At 42.7% G+C, this 16,599-nt stretch overlaps 1 protein-coding gene across 3 annotated transcripts in view; it reads left to right on the top strand.

The window, feature by feature from the left end:
* Positions 1 to 16,599, top strand: part of PTP4A2 (protein tyrosine phosphatase 4A2) — a 68,848-nt gene that overhangs the window by 21,610 nt on the left and 30,639 nt on the right. Inside the window, exon 1 of one of the 3 annotated variants that reach the window (XM_077481972.1) lies at positions 9,577 to 9,674. The exons of the other annotated variants lie outside the window; for them this stretch is intronic. The gene's annotated coding sequence lies outside the window, so the exon portion shown is untranslated. Of the gene's footprint in view, positions 1 to 9,576; positions 9,675 to 16,599 lie in introns of those variants that run through there. 3 annotated transcript variants of the gene reach the window in all.

The raw sequence follows: 16,599 nt of genomic DNA, 5'->3' as shown, positions 1-16,599 counted from the left end.
GCTCTGTTACAATTTCTATTCCTTCCTAAAAGCATGGCAACATGCTTGGTATGTGTGCTGTACATTGCTCTGGTGACGGAAGAGCAAATACTTCTCGTTTTTATGAGAAGTGCATTTCATGTTCAGCTCTGCGTTGACTTACCTTAGTCACTGTATTAAAAATTCATGTCCTTCCTGAAATTCATCTGTGAGTAAGCGGTCTAGAATAATTTTTCAGTTCATATTATGAATATACTAAAAATCTTCACCATGGAAACTATGGCTTCCTTGCTTTCGGCGGATAATAGTTGACGTCTTGAAACAAACTGCATGCAGTGTTCATGGTCTAAATTTTATATATTAGAGGATAGTGTCACCGGATCAGTTAGACGTATGAAGCTTTCCATTCATGTTAAACTGTACAAGGTCCGTTTTTAGAAGTACCAAAATTATGTACAGTATTCGTGAAGACTTGCTTAAACTCTGTTTAACTTGTATCCAACCAGATACAGTTAGTGGATTAGGTCAAGGATGTTGTGTGCATTCCTGCCCCTCTATGTACATGCAGCTGCATGGGAAATGCCTCTAGCGCTGCTGCTTGGGCTGGGCGAAGAAGCAATTCTGGGATGGCTTTCTATTTTGGACTGAGCCCAATTCATCCCTGATCCAAAGGAGACTATGCAATCAGATTTTTAACATGTGATCATCTAAATATTTATGACAGCCCTTTATGACCATTCTTAAAGTGGAACTCCAGGAAACTTCAAAAATCAACCCTTGCAAGGAGTTTGTGCCCGGTCAGTTAACTGGGGACATGGTAAAGTACTTTTTCTTACCCAATCCTGTGCTTCTGCGTACTGTTGTATGCTGCTAGACCTTTGGTGGCATCAAGGCAGACATGGACCAGAAGGATGCTGAGGAACCATCCACTGCATGAACATTGAGGTGTGCCTCCAGCCAGGGGATCAGTGAACTGCTTTCCCGAGGCATAAATGAGCAGTTAATTAAACAAAGACTATTGTGGTAATACTAGTGACACTGTCATACAGCGAGTAAAATAAGTATTGAACACGCCACCATTTTTTTTTAAGGTAAATATATTTCTAAAGGTGCTATTGGCACGAAATTTTCACTACATGTTGGTAGTGAAAACAATTGAATTCAGAAATGTTATGTTTAATAAAATGGAAAGCAACAGGGGAAAATACCTGAAGACGGGGAGGTGCAAATGGCATGGAAAGCCAAGACGCCAGCTGAAATCTATTAATTAGAAAGCAATCCTGCCCCTTGCCAGTGCAAATTATTGGCTGGTTCAGTCTAAACTGATGGCCTATGAAAAGGTGTCTTATTACCAAGGTGTTCACACAAACCTCTCATGACTAAAGGCAAAAAGCCCTAAAGACAACCTTATTGCAAAACATACTGCTGGCATTGGTTTCAGAAGGGTTTCTAAACTTCTGAATGTTCCAGTGAGTACTGTTGGGGCCATAATCCCAAAGTGCAAGGAACATAATTTCACCATAAAACAGCCACGACTAGGAGCTCCTTGCAAGATTTCTGACAGGAGGGAAAAGAATTATCAGAAGAGTTGTCCAAGAGCCAAGGACCACATCTGGAGAGCTTCAGAAAGACTTGCAACTAGCAGGTATAAGTAATGCACTCAACTGTCATGGCCTGTATGTACGCTCATTACGCAAGACTCAGTTTCTGAAGAAAAAGCATGTTGAAGCTCATTTAAAGTTTGCACAACATTTAGACACTCCTGTGAAATACTGGGATTATATAGTCTGGTCAGATGAGACCAAAATTGAACTATTTTGGCTGTCATAATACACACCATGTTTGGAGGTCAAATGGCACTGCACAACACCCTAAAAACGCCATACACAAACAGTCAAGTTTGGAGGTGGGGTGGGTGGTGTGGGGCTTTTTAAGGTATTTGCAAACTTCATATCCTTGAAGGATCTAGGGCTGCAACTAACGATTATTTCCATAATCGATTAATCGGCCGATTTTATTTTTTTCGATTAATTGGATAAAATCATATTTAAAAAAAAAGCACAATATGAAAAATAAACGCACAATGTAAAAAAATCAATTATCAAATGTTGATCTATAAATTATACCACGTGATGAATATATATCTCACAGTGCACAATGACTAAATAAAAAAGCCAATACTATTAAAAATATATATGAAAGAACGCTTGTCACAATTGAATTTAAATTGTGCAGATGCAATAATGCAAATATTAGTCTAATTAACAAGATTTGCATTTTGCACAGATTTTACAAAAACACACCCACTAATTTTATTATAATTTTTGTATTTTTTTACATTTCCTAGGGTTATAAAACATCAGAATAGAGCGCCTTTACTACCTGTATTTATAACATTGTTATACTGTTCCAACTTTTTGTTGTGAGCCTGGGGTAGTGGCAGCCCTTTCATATCCACCGTTCCATTTTTGCAGCTTATCCATAGCGCAAAACCCCTTTTTTCTGTTATCTGTCCAACTCCGCCCGCCCGCAAGTCTCCGCCCGCTTAAGTCCATACTTTTACTCTGCCGCTAAAGAAATATCCTGCGCATGCGCTGTTAATAGCATTGAAGTGGCGCATGCGTGGTAAAGGGCCGTCAGCTGTTTCAGTGACGTTGCCGCACCGGAAGTGACGGGGTTACAATTTACAACACTGCTGCCGGGTGTGCCAAGATAGCTGCTAGCTCCGGAGCTAGGCCGCGGCCACGGACCGCTCCGCGGATCGCATGGTGCGGACCAACTAATCGTTAATGAAAATCGTTGTCAACGATTTTCATCATCGATTATTATCGATGATGTTGATTGATCGTTTTAGCCCTAGAAAGGATCAATGAAAAAATGTGCCAAGACATCTGCTGCCATCTACCAGGATGGTGAAGATGAAACAAGGGTGGATATTTCAGTAAGACAATGATACCAAACACAAAGCCAAGGAAACTCGCAATTAGTTTCAAAGACAGAGAAAATAAAGCTGCTAAAATAGCCCAGCCAATAAATTGACTTGAATCCAATAAAAAAAAAAAACTAGACAGAACTAAACATCAGCGTTCATAGACGAGGTCCACGGAACCTTCAAGATTTGAAGACTGTGGAAGAATGGGCCAAAATCGCACCTGAGCAATGCATGCGACTAGTTTCTCCATACAGGAGACGGCTTGAAGCTGTCATTACCAGTAAAGGATTTTTGTACGAAGTATTAAAGGAGGAGTCCAGCCTGAGCTTTTTAGGTTGGGCTTCTTCCTAAGAGTCACAGGAGTGCACGATTTCAGCAGAGAGTGGCCTGAAGACCGCTCTCTGCCGGCGTCCCCAGGATCGGTCGAGGCAGCGTGCCATCCCGACTTAAGAAGTCTGGATCTGCCAGCAACTGATGGCTGTCTCAAGGAGCCGCTAAGACGGCTGCTTCCCACCCCTCCACAGCTCAGTGCACCAATTAGCGTGGAGGAGCAGAGTGAACGGAGCAATCGGCGGCTCGACTTTCGGTGAAGAGGCGGTAGGGGACAGATGCAGTATCGGTCTGATGCTGCATCCACCTAGGTAAGTTTACTTATGCAAGAAACCCCCCCCCCCCCCCCCATACTTTTGAAAACATCGGTTAAAGTGTTCAACACTTTTTTTTTTTTTTTTCCCCGTGCCATTTCATTTTATTACACATAACTCAATTTCTTAACTTAACTTGATTTGTTTTGGTTTCTTCATTTATGGATTGCATGGGTTGTTACCGACGTGGTGACATTTTATGTCAATAGCGCCTTTTAGAAATATTTACAGAGAAAAATTGTGACCTGTTCAATACATATTCTACCTGCTGTGTGTCATTTTTATTTTGCCCATAGTTACATTTTAGCCCTACAGTTTGGCGGGGTAAAAAGACGCTTTCTTGGAGTTGAGCTCTTGCAAAAGCCTAAAGAGAGAATATAACTTTCATTAAATTAGGGTTGCATCGATACCAAGCATTTGCCCGGTACTTGTACTCGGGCAAATGCTCAGATGCTTGACCCAAGACCTGCTCAGTCAGGGTTGATCGGTGGGCGGAGTTACAAGCACCGATCCCCCCTGTATAGATTTCAATAAAGCAGCTAACAGCTGCTTCTCCTCCCGCCTCCTTCCACAGCTTTCAGCTGCTTTATTGAAATTTATACAGGTGGTCGGTGCTTGTGACACACACACACACACACACACACACACACACACACACACACACACACACACACACATCACCCGACTGTCTCTGTATCCTTGTCCAGCCCCCCTCTGCTCCTCTGCCCCCTTTTGTCCTCTATCTGTCGTGGTGGAGAGCAAAGGAAGGAGCTGGTAAATTTGTCATTTACGATTCCTTCCTTTTCCAAATAGTCTTTGATCGCTGACTCTGTCCATTCGTAACTGAGCATTGTAAACTCTTTATGATGCTTCAATTTATGGAGTGGAGCCTCTGTCCCCTGTTTATCTCCATTGCAGCTGAGGCTGCAGAGAAAGGGACTGGGGAAATCTGTGTCCTCAGTCCCTTTCCCTGTCTCAAAAGGTTGATGCCTGGGGTCTGTTAAGACCCCTGATTTCACACCAAAGCCTCCAAACAGTGCTGATGAAATAAAATAAACTGACAGTCCAGGCATCATTAGTGCCACTGTCACATGACCTAAAAAAAAAAATGGCACTTGTACTTGCTTTTAGAGTGGTATCGGCGCAACCCTACATTAAATGGTCTCTAGAAGAGGAGGAAATCATGATATTGTGGATTCCCTTTTATATACACCTTTTTGTCATCTAGACTCCTGAGGTCTGAGATGTCCTTATCCTCGTTTCACTGACTCCAGTATAAGTAGGTAACTGGTCCCAACATTTCACAAACTATATGCATGCCACAGGTCTATGCCTCGCCAAATGCATAAGTGAAGATAAGGATGACAACCCTGCAATTTTATTTTTTATTTTTATTTATTTTTTCCCCATTCCCAGCAATGACAGATAAAATATTTCTATCTGCACACTTTCCATTTACAGGGAATCGTGTCATACATTACCAAGAGGTGAAGGTTGGATATGTGCTATCTTGGGAGTCTGATACAGGGGACTTTTTATTATATTTTTTTATTTAATTTTTTTTTTTTTTTTTTAACTGCCTTTTTCCAGTTTTTTTTTTTTTTTATATTTCACTGCTTGTACAAAAAATTATTTGGCGTCAGGTTTTGTCTTTGACTGTTTAGTAAAACATATACCCATTTGCCAAGTACATGTTGTACTGATGTTAACATAATGTAAAGGTTGTCACACCTTGTATAAACCAGTGACATTTTTAAAAATTGTATGAATATTGTCAATAGGCAATACTGGCTTGTGTAAAATTCATATAAACAAGAGTTTTTTTTTTTTTTTTTTTAAATGTTAAAAGGTGAACTAACCTTGTACACCCACCCCACCTTTGGCCTTCATTCCCCACACAGCCGGTGCAGCTTTCTGGGTTTTTGAAAGCTCTTCTTCCCCCTTTAGGTCTTTTGGGATGATTCTGAGCAATTCCAATTGGTCAAAGTGATCACCATTCAGACTCTCTATGATCTGTATCGTAAGCACTTTAGTAGAGAAGTGGAAGAAAAGACTGGTCCCTGAAATCCCTGGACTGTTGCATCGGTTGCATGGCTAGTAACAGCTAATCGCCCATGGAGGCAAGTGTAGCTTTGATGAGCTCTATGCACCCCCCCAGTCTGGTGACATTGTGGGTTCCTTCTCTTTCTGGTGGTGTGCGAGGATCACATCTGGATTGAACACCAAGGACATCTGTAGTGCAGAACTATGAGCTCAAGCCAATATGACGATGCACCCCCAGGGGACAGGTCCAGGACAGCCTGGACTCACAAAGTGGTTACATGTTGGCTACCCCGCTTTGAAGAGGGGTGGCATCTGATGGAGGAGCAGACTTGAAGGATAGTCCGATTGATGGGTTAGCATTGCAGCAAAAAGTGCTTTATTGTCACAATTTTGTAATAAAAACTGGAGTTGTGCCTATTTTTTTTTTTTTTTTTCTTCCCTCGGTTAACATACCGGGAACTTTAAGACCAGCAGAGAACCGGCCCGGTGAGGACAGTGCAGAATCCCCCACATCCCTGGAGTCAGGCGATTGTTAATTAACATTCAGCAGCTACAAAACTGGCTGAATATTTTGGAACCTGGCTGAAGCGCCTCTTTAAATGACCCCTTTACTTTCAGGTCACTTGTTGAAGTACCTGCCAGAACCTCAGAAGCATTGTTTTTGTTCAGAAGTCTTTTGCCACACTAGTTTATCTACATTCTTAACATTACCTTCTGTCTGTCCTCCTTATCTGTCAGTGTTAAAGGCTGGGGGGTCATAAAATGTTGACCTGTAAACCAACCATTTTGATTGCTTGTCATCTGAATGTCATTTGCACCACATCCCTTTTTATATTAGTAACAGAGGCATAGAAATTATGACTTTTAAGGTGCAAGACACACAATGAAATGTATATAAAAAGATTTTATAAAAGTTTAAAATCAAGAATATGATCCATCCAAATAGAAAACGGTTACAGAATGTGCATAATGACAAAATTCATTTCAAAATGAATTGGATTCAGATTAGTTTGGAATGGGGCATGAGAGCAGATTTAAAGAGTAACTCCACTTTTGTTGGGAATAAAACCTTCCCCTCTGGGTAATGTACATTACAAGTATTTTTAACCAACTTTATTGCAGATTCCTACACTTTTTTTTTTTTTTTGTTCTGAAGCAATCCCTATGTATTTGTCCGTAGCCATGTGGGAAAGCGAATCGCACGCATTTTGCAGGCACTATAGCATTAGAAATAGCGCCTGCAATCCGCCCTAAAACAGCTGCACCATTGTCTGTAGTGTGAAAGCCCGAGGGCTTTCACACTGCAGTGGTGCGCTGGCAGGACGTCCGGAAAAGTCCTGCCAGCACCTTCTTTGGAGCGATGAAGGAGCGGTGTGTTTACCGCTGTTCCCCATTGAAATCAATGGGGCAGCGCTATATTATTGCCTGCGATTTTAACCCTTTCTCGGCTGCTAGTGGGGGTAAAAGCGCCCTGCTAGCGGCCAAAATGCGCCACAAATCCGATGGTAAAACGCCACTAAAAATAGTGGTGTTTTACCGCCGACACCATGGGCAGCGTGGTGTGAAAGGGGTCTAATGGAAGTGGTTTCTTAATTATCTATCACCTGTGCACCTGCAGTGCTCCAATGAGGAAGTCTACTGGGCCTGCATGCCTTTTTAGATGTGATTCCTATTGTGAGTATCTTGCCAAAAATTACATCTTTGTTGCATGAGATGCCCAAAATCTTTATTTTATATTTTATTTTTTTGATTTTTTTTTTTTTTTTTTAACAAACCATATAGCAAATGCCCATACATGGGCAGAGCAATTGAAAAGCCCAGTGTATAAAACCACAAGAAATATAAATGGGGGGGGGGGGGGGGACTCCACAGAGGAAAATGGGGCCCCATTCAGGTACATCAAGGTTTAAACAGCATAAAGGATGACAAGACATTGGTACTCGACCAAAGGGTCTCCAAACTTTCTAAGCAGAGGGCCGGCTTACTGTCCTCCAGATTTTTAGGGGGGGCCAGACTGGCAATTGGGAGTAGAAAAGGTCCCAAAATCATTGAGAAAAATAACGCCCCCATTGTTTGTCTTAGTGGGAGGAATTGTGCCCCATTGTTGGAATCACTTGGAGGAATTGTCCCCTATCATTGGCGTTATTGAAAGAAATTATTCCCCATCTTTGGTGGAATTGCCCCCTATCATTGGTGTTATTGGGCCCCATTATTGGTGCCATTGGAAGACATTGTGCCCCAATTGTTTGTATCATTGAGGTGAATAGTGCCCCATCATTGGTGGAATTGTCCCCTATCATTGCATTGGTGTCATTGTTCCCCATTGTTGGTGTCATTAAGTTCATTATTGGTATCATTGGGAGCAGTTGGGCCCTATCCTTTGTATCATTGGGGTAATAGTGTCCCATCTATGGTGTAATTGGGAAGAATTGTGTCCCTTCATGGGGTGTGTGTGTGTGTGTGTGTGTGTGTGTGTGTATAAATTTTATGTCCCATTGTTTGTATCAGTGAATGAAATGGTGCCTGAGGGCCCCCATAAAAACAAGCAAAGAGCTGCATGTGGCCCTTGGGCTGCAGTTTGGAGACCCCTGCTCTAAACGAAGCACTGTCGGGACTTCTACTCTAAGATACAAGTTAGATTTCAACAAATTGGTGCAGACTTCTGGGAAGATTGGCTCACCAATCACACAAGCAAGACATGTTTCTGGGGGGCGTTCTGTACACCTTCTATACAGAACACCTCCAGGTAGCCATATTGCATTTTACAGAAACTTGTAGAGCTGCAAATTGAAAAGGAAAGGTTAACATTCAATTACATTATGACTTGTATTGCAGTTCTCTCTCTCTCTATATCTATATCTATAATTTTATTGATATATTGTGGCAGCACGCAGGTAAAGTCACCTGGTTGTATCCAGGATGGGAAATATGTGTGCCCTAGATTCAGGCTTAATGCAGACTTTTACAATTAGAGGGGAAGAGTTAATGAGCCCAGCTGAAGTAAGTGGGCTCATTAAGACCTCTACAAAAAACCCCAGCATGCTTAGGGAGATGCTCCATCCTGGAACCAGTTTTGTGTTGTATAGACTGGGGAGTGTGATACCTGTTCTGTGCGGTGAGTTAACGCCTGTGTGGCAAACCTCTACAACAGAGACAGGGACTGGTGCAGCACAAGGCTGCACTCAGTTGTTAGACAGGGAATCTGTGTGTAATTAGAGGTCAAGCTGACCAGGATTTATTTTCATGTTTTATTTTGTTTGGCTGTTATGTTTCACTGCATGTAGCTTAAATAAACCGCATCTTTTGTTTTTTTGCACCTACAACGCTGTCTGCTGTGCCTGATTTTGTGTTGTGAACCCATCCAGGGGGTCACACACACCCGCTGCCGAGCTAACCCCTCACTATATATATATATATATATATATATATATATATATATATATATATATATATATATATATATATATATATATATATATATATATATATTATCCCCATAAAAGTGGAGTTACCCTTTAAGCTTAGACTGGACTTCTCCTTCAATTTCCTTCAACCTGAAGCATGAATTGCTCCCGTTTAAATTGTTAGCACAGTATCACAAATCTTTCTCTATGAAGTCTTAATGGTGCACGGTTCCAACTTTCAGAGGAGCCCTTGAACATCCTGTTCATGTTCACCACTGTTTTGAAAAATGATCTCCAACTCCTGACAGTGTGGGCATTTTGTAAACCTTGTCAAAGTCTCAGCTGTTCCTGTCTGTAAAAGACAAGTCAGTCAGCAAAAGGCTTCATGTATTCCAATGCTCCAAGGTATATGCATAGTGTAGCAGGGGATGGGGGTATCGGTTCCCTAGCAATACCCATTTTTGGCCCTTTCTTACGCACTTGGGATTCCTGGCCTCGCTTTGCTCACATGGCAGAGATAAAATGACACATGAGGAAACCTGATTATTCAGGTAGAGGCCGCCTTCACCACAGAATAAAACAACTGTGTAATGGGACAGCAGGACTATACTTCCTGTTTTTACTGGACGGCCCAGAGACACATCGCTGTGCCCCACATGCATTGGCACAAAGGTAATACATCCAGATAAAGCTTGTCAGTAAGATTAACAGGAATTTATAGCCATAAATCTCTCTCAGCAGTGCTCAACATATCCTGATTTACCACTGTGTAACTCTGAAGGTTGCTGTACATAGACTGTAGGAAGCAAGGCTTTGACATCATTTGTTATCCTACTTTTTTTTTTTTTTCCTTCACCCCCCTTATGCATTTTGTAATGTTACTGATGACCTATCTCCTACGAACTGGACTGTGTACCTATACTTGAGCATGTGCAATAAACTTATTAAAAACCTGTATGTATGAATCTGAGTTAGGGACTTTAGATTGTAAGCTCCTGGAGGGCAGGGACTGATGTGAATAAATGATATATATGTAAATTGGTGGTGTGCCGCGCACATGTATGTATGTATGTGTATAGATATCTATGCGCGCACACACACATCTAGACACGTGTGTGTGTGTGTGTGTGTGTGTGTGTTTTCTCGCTCTCGCCCCTCTCTCACCCTCTCCCCCTCCTACAAGTCCCATGAGGCATAGCAAGACTGACAGCCATGAGCAGAACACCCAGATGCATGATGGGACTTGTAGTTTTGCAACAGCTGGAGGTCCGCTAATTGCATACCCATGCTTTAGCACATCCCTGGAGGAAGTGCAGAGGCTCTGACATTGAACACACCCCCATGACCCCCGGAGATTTCCCCTACTCTCCTCCCCAGTATCGGCCCACAAGTGCTTTCCTAGACCCACCCAGCTGTCATCTTGTACATTGTGAGTGGGCTGCTCCCCCTAATCGCACACAGCTGATAGTGACCGCCTCCCCATGTATTTCTTCTGCTTTCCTTCTTTGTGTTGAATGGGATTAGATGCTCAGCACAGAGGAGTATACAAAGCATACTATCTGCAGCAAAGCATACTGTCAGTGAGAAACCTAAACTGGTTCTACCAATACACTTGTGTTCTTAGTGCAACTGACAAGAATGCCAGAAAAGCATTTCTTATGACAAAAAAAATATTACCCTTTTTAACTTCTCATACGGACTCTGAAAGCTCACTACAACTTACATTAATTGGCTATTAAATGTTGGATAGATGTGCTAACCCACTTTGTGAATAAATAATGAAAACCAAATTCACAAATGATAGAGTACAAAAGTGATGCAATTACAAAGTGGCATAAAAAATGTACAAAAATAAAGTGACACCTGCAATAAACTCATGATCAAGTTCATCTATATTATATATGAAAGCAGATCACATGCAGCCTATTAGACTCTACTTCAATGTCCAACCCAAAAAAGTGATGTGCAATAAATAAGCTGTCTGCAAAAGTTGATCTGGACAAGGTGGGCCAATGCTGATCTCCTGCTGCCTCTTTACCACCACTTTGCACCTCCACCACATGTGTGAGCACACGGGTCATTACCAGAAGGTGCAGCCACACAATATTGGCCCAAACACGTATGTTCTAATCGTCTGGTAACACGTCCCCACTCAGACTGATCCAGATGGTAACAGATCATAGCTAATTCACCTCTAAATTGCAAATCTCTACCCACCTGAGGATGCCGCACAGGAGGATGCCACACAGTAGTCCCAATCACTTTTCTTTCCTCTATGGGAGAGCCTACAGCAGGAGAAAAGGCTGACTTTCGGCAGATTAACGTTTTTACTTTTGCATGTATATAATGTGATTGCAGCTACTGTGTGGCATCCCCAGGCAGTGAGAGGCTCAAAATTTGGAGATAAGTGATCTATGGCAGTGACGCGAACCTTGGCACCCCAGATGTTTTGCTGAGTGCATGAGCATCGTGGGAAATGTAGTTCTAAAACATCTGGGGCGCCAAGGTTCACCATCACTGATCTACCGTAGGGTGTCATCTGGTAGCAGGCTGAGTGGGGTGGTGGCCGGGTTCACACGTGTCCGGTGCGTTTCTGTTAACCGGTTCAGCTGCGATTCCAGGCCAAATAATTTTTCCCTGAATTCGCACAAAAATGCACTGGACCCTATTCAAAACCACACCGCAGCGGCCGCAGACATGTGAATCGGCTCCATTAATAGCCGGTCACATTCATGTTATGCAGATAAAAACGCATCCAATTCACATATATGTGAACCTAGGCTTGCTGGATGATTATAACATGCGTGTTTGGGCCAATATTGTGTGGCCGCACCTTCTGGTAAGTGACCCCTGTGGTGGAGGTGCACCAAAGTGGTGGTAAAGAGGCAGCAGGAGATCAGCATTGGTCCATTTTGTCCAGATAAACTCACAGCCTCTGAAATTTTCATTTTTTTTTTTTTTATTATAAATGCTTATACAAAAGCAAATTACATTTCTGATTTATTTATTTTTGTATGGGTAACGACACTATTTTCTAAAATAAAGGTTTTTTATTTTATATATAATCACTGCAATTATAACCCCTTTGGGTCATTTATGCAGTAGTCACTGCTATATAATTGCAGTGATTCCTGTGTAAATGGCAGTGAAGGGGTTAACCAGTGGGATAGCAGTGTAGGGGTTAAGTGTTCCTAGGGGTGTGTTACTAACTGTGGGGGGCTGGGCTTTCATTTAGTGAACACTGATCTCTGCTCCAATCACATGCAGCAGAGATCAGCATCACTAGTTGCTAGGCAGAATGGGGAAATGCTGTTTACACGGCATTTCCTCCATTCAACGGTCCTGTGAGACGATCGCGGGTATGCCCGTGGCGATCAAGTCCACGGGACCCGCGACCGGACTCGCGGAGGTCCCGACCGACACCCAGGCGCGCTCGCGATTGCAAGGCGGCATTAAAGATTGGACGTACCTGTACGCCAATATGTCTGCCTGTGCCATTCTGCCGACGTACATTGGCGTGCGCTGGTCGGGAACTGGTTAAATAAAAAAAGGGGGGGGGGGGTCTGTCCCCTACCATCTGAGCAGATCTGAGGGCCCATAGAGTTGAGCAGGCTGTCTGTGTCAGCTCTGCATATACGGAGTGCAGTTGGACCTGTCATCCGCCCACTCATTGTGGCCCGTGACTAGTCACCAAGTTGCATAAGTGGCCCTCGCTCTTTAAAAGGTTGGGCACCCCTGGCTTAAAGCAACGACTCCAAAGATTTTATATTGCAAGTGGCCAAAACATTACCTGACACTTGATGTGCAGTGTTCAAATGGTTGCATTGTCTTCAGTATGGTCTAACATGCTCATACATTTTTATATTTGCAGCGTCCATCTAAGGACTTCTTTCCCTTTTTATTTTTTTATTTTTTTTGTACTAAATCTTAATGTAAAGGAGCACTCCAGTTATTTGGCATGCAGGTATGTACGGGAAATATTTAATACATGCCTATGGCTGTGTAATCTCTAGTGAGTAGGCACAAAGTTGCGGAACTGGGATTTTAAAAAAGGTACACCATATACACAAACAATGTAAAAAAGCAATATATAAATCTTTTATTAAACAAACGTTTTGTGTAATGATTTATATATTGCTTTTTTACTTTGTTTGTGTATATGGTGTACCTTTTTTTTAAAATCCCAGTTCTACAACTTTGTGCCTTTATTAGGCATGTTGGTAAGTTACCCTTTGATAATTGCTGCTGACCTCCTTCCCATACCTGTCTTGAACTCCTCTGGTGACTGGTAAGCTGATGTTCTGGAAGCACCAAATGCCAAGTTTGTAAATCCTTGTGCCAGGGAGTCTCAGTTCCACCAATCCCAAGTGGTGTTCATTGTAATTATGCACACCCCTAATCATTTGTAAAGCCGTTCCTTATTTCCCCCTCTATCACCCCAGTGCAGATTACAGGTAGTTTTTGTGTGCAGAGAGCGGGTTTTAGAAGAGCGAATACGACACAGCAGAGCATAATTGGCAAGTCAAGCCTCGCGGTACTCTCATAGCCAAACCTGGCTGTAACGGATCATGAGAAAATAATTATTTAAAATGCAATCCAGGTAAATGAGACTTTCAACTTTTGCAAACGCGGGGCAGTGGTTTTGCATAAAAATAGCAGTTTATATTTTAATTGTTAGAGCTGATTTATGTATTTTTTTTTTTTTTTTTTTTTTATAGAATGACTTGATGTTTTTACTTGTGGTATTGCTTTGAAAAGTAATTGGTTTACTAGTATTTATCTATATTTCTCGGTTGCAAAATGTAATTATTTTGCAATGATAAAAAAAAATGAAACTCTGTAGTCGTGCACTTTGCACATACAATATTGAGTATCTTTGCTACCTATTCCTTCGTATGGAGCTAGTTCATAGTTCGAGAGTTGCTATCACTACTGCTGCCTTGATATGGTTTACAAAGCAGAAAAAAAAACAGCATTGCTATTTGCTCTTATATCTCAGTACTACGTTCTGTTGCACTGATCGCGTCTACCTTATTTTCCGGTATTAGACTGAATGCCCATTCGGATTTGTAGAAGATGTATTATCTTGGCAGTGAGCTGGAGTGTTGGCACACTTTAGTTACCTTGGAGAGATTAACCTTTTATGTCTGGCGTTTAGATTTTCTTTAGGGCTTGCCCTTCTTTGGTACAAGTTTGTGTGTAATTCACCGTGATCTCATTAACCTCAGCAGTTCATTGACAGAAGAAACGATGGGGGTGTTGTGTTTAGTGGGGCATGGCTGACAGCATGAAGCTTGGCCAAGCTAGTAGAGCCTTAGCTGTAGGCCATCTTTACACCAGTCTTTAATCATTAACCCCGTAGTCAAACATTGACCCATTAAATATTGTAGTCATTCCACTTTTCCCTACTGATTCTAAATCCTCGTACTGTACTGCAACCACCACTTATTGCTTGTGCTGCTGAGAAATGCTAGTAGCTTTTTGTATCTTTTCCCTGCAGATTCTTTTGGCAACCCTTATCTCTTATGTCTAGATATTTGTTGATAATTCAGTTGGTGTAAAAACCTCTTGTGGTCTTAGTTGATAAAAGGATAGAAGCTCTTTGTGGGTGACTTAGCTTTCCTTCTCATCACTATTTTTGTCACCAGGCTATCCTCTGTTTGCATAAATAGCATTTTTGTCTCTTTAAGCCTAAGTTCACACTGTAGCGTTGCGGGCACCAGAGCGATTACAGCGCCAGTTCCCACATCGCTTCTCTCCCGCTGGCAGTTTACACTGCCCTCTGCGAACTGCTCTTAATTTTAACTACACTCCCAGGTGGGTTCACAGATCGCAGGTCAGAAATCTGATTGCATGGATGAGAACTCCAATGCAATCCGGTTCCAGTGCGGGGAAAAAATGTACCTGCACTATTTTCCTGCAAATCCAATGTGAGTTCAGCCATATACAACTGTATGGCTGAACTTGCATTGCACAGACATCGCATGCGATTGACACCACAGTGCGAATCGCATACAATGTCTATTTGCACAAGTGTGAACTCACGCTCAATATAGCTGTTCACATTTGTTAAATAGGTTTCCTAACTTTCCCTATGCCTAGCTAACAGCTGGCCAAAACTGTAGTTGCCTTGCTATTCAATGATTTCCTCATGCATGAAAGGCAAAAATCAAGGTGGAGCTGTGGGCAAATTCTAAAATGACATGCGTTATGATGCTGTCTGTCAGTAGCATTAACACTGCAGGTGTGTGTGTGTGTGTGTGTGTGTGTGTGTGTGTGTGTGTGTGTGTGTGTGTGTGTGTGTGTGTGTGTGTGTGTGTTTTTTGTTTTTTTGTCTTCCCTGCAACTGTTATTATTTGACCCCCGCCATTAGACGCTTTTTATTTTTTATTTTTTGCAACTTAAATTGTGGACATATTGCCATTCAGACACCACCCATGCATACAGCTGCCAATTAATCAACGGTTGTCCGAGGGTATAGTCTGTAGATAAGTGTAATGCCCCTTACACATAGGGTAGGCTCCATTGGCGTTCGCCCCCCCCCCCTTCCCAAAAGCTCAGTTTCTCAAGCCGGAGCTGGGGAGGAGGCCTTAAAGTGGAAGTTCCTCTTTTGGATGTTACTCCGCTTTAATCTTCTGATCACCAATGAGCATGCCTATGACTACTCCGTGACAGAGATACAGCCCGCTCTCCTCTATGGACGGTCAGATGTAAACAGACCGCCTGTCCATTTAAACTCGACTGCCATCCAATCTGATTTAACAGACGGATGGGAAAACGGAACTGTTTTTAGCAGATGGGATCAGATGTCGGCAGCTGTCAACAGACCACTTCATAGTGGAGACTGGAGGGTTCGATCGAGTCGGCCTTAAAAAGTGACAGGTGAACTATTAATTCACCCATGTGAAAGGGCCTTAAAGTGAATGTAAGGGTTTGTGGTTTCATGGTGACAAACATGTCGTCATACTTGCCTCCACTGTGCAGCATCTTTTTGCACAGAGCAGCCCCGATACGCCTCTTCTGGGGATCCGCAGCTGCTCCTGCCCACATCAGATAACCCCCCTGGTAGAAGCCCTCTCCCGGGGGGGGGGGGGGGGGGGGTTGGTTACCTTGCGGGTGCGCTCCCGAGTCCATCATAGACACGAATGCAGGACTTGGCCCCACCCACCGGTGCTTGCGTCATTGGATTTGATTGACAGCAGTGCAGTCCATTGGCTCCTGCTGTCGATCTATCCAATCAAAAGCTGGGACCCCATGGAGAGAGGGAGAGCGTATCTCCGGCGACAGAAATATGGGGCTCAGGTAAGTCAATATGCGCAACGAGCAGAAACTTGAGTAAATTGCCTTTAGAATCGCAAGCGGAAACATTCATTCCTGCAACGCAATGTCTGAACGGAGCTGAAGTGGAACTAAGCCCATCAATTCGGCTACTGCAGATCAAGCAGAGGCAAATGGCAGCTTCCTTTTTGCTGTAAAAGTAAAGGAGGGTTTTGTTCTGGTTTAAACGCCGTGATTTTAGGCAGACCATTGTAAGCACCCCTATTGATGTTATATGCTTTGTCCCAACCCCTGTAACTGCCACTTTTGCTGGACAGCT

This window comes from Lithobates pipiens, unplaced genomic scaffold (genome assembly GCF_037356315.1).
Source record: "Lithobates pipiens isolate NorthernLeopardFrog02 unplaced genomic scaffold, aLitPip1_a1.2 Scaffold_16, whole genome shotgun sequence".
Taxonomy (NCBI): domain Eukaryota; kingdom Metazoa; phylum Chordata; class Amphibia; order Anura; family Ranidae; genus Lithobates; species Lithobates pipiens.
The sequence above is the reverse complement of the archived record's forward strand: the minus strand, read 5'-3'. Positions and strand labels throughout refer to the sequence as shown.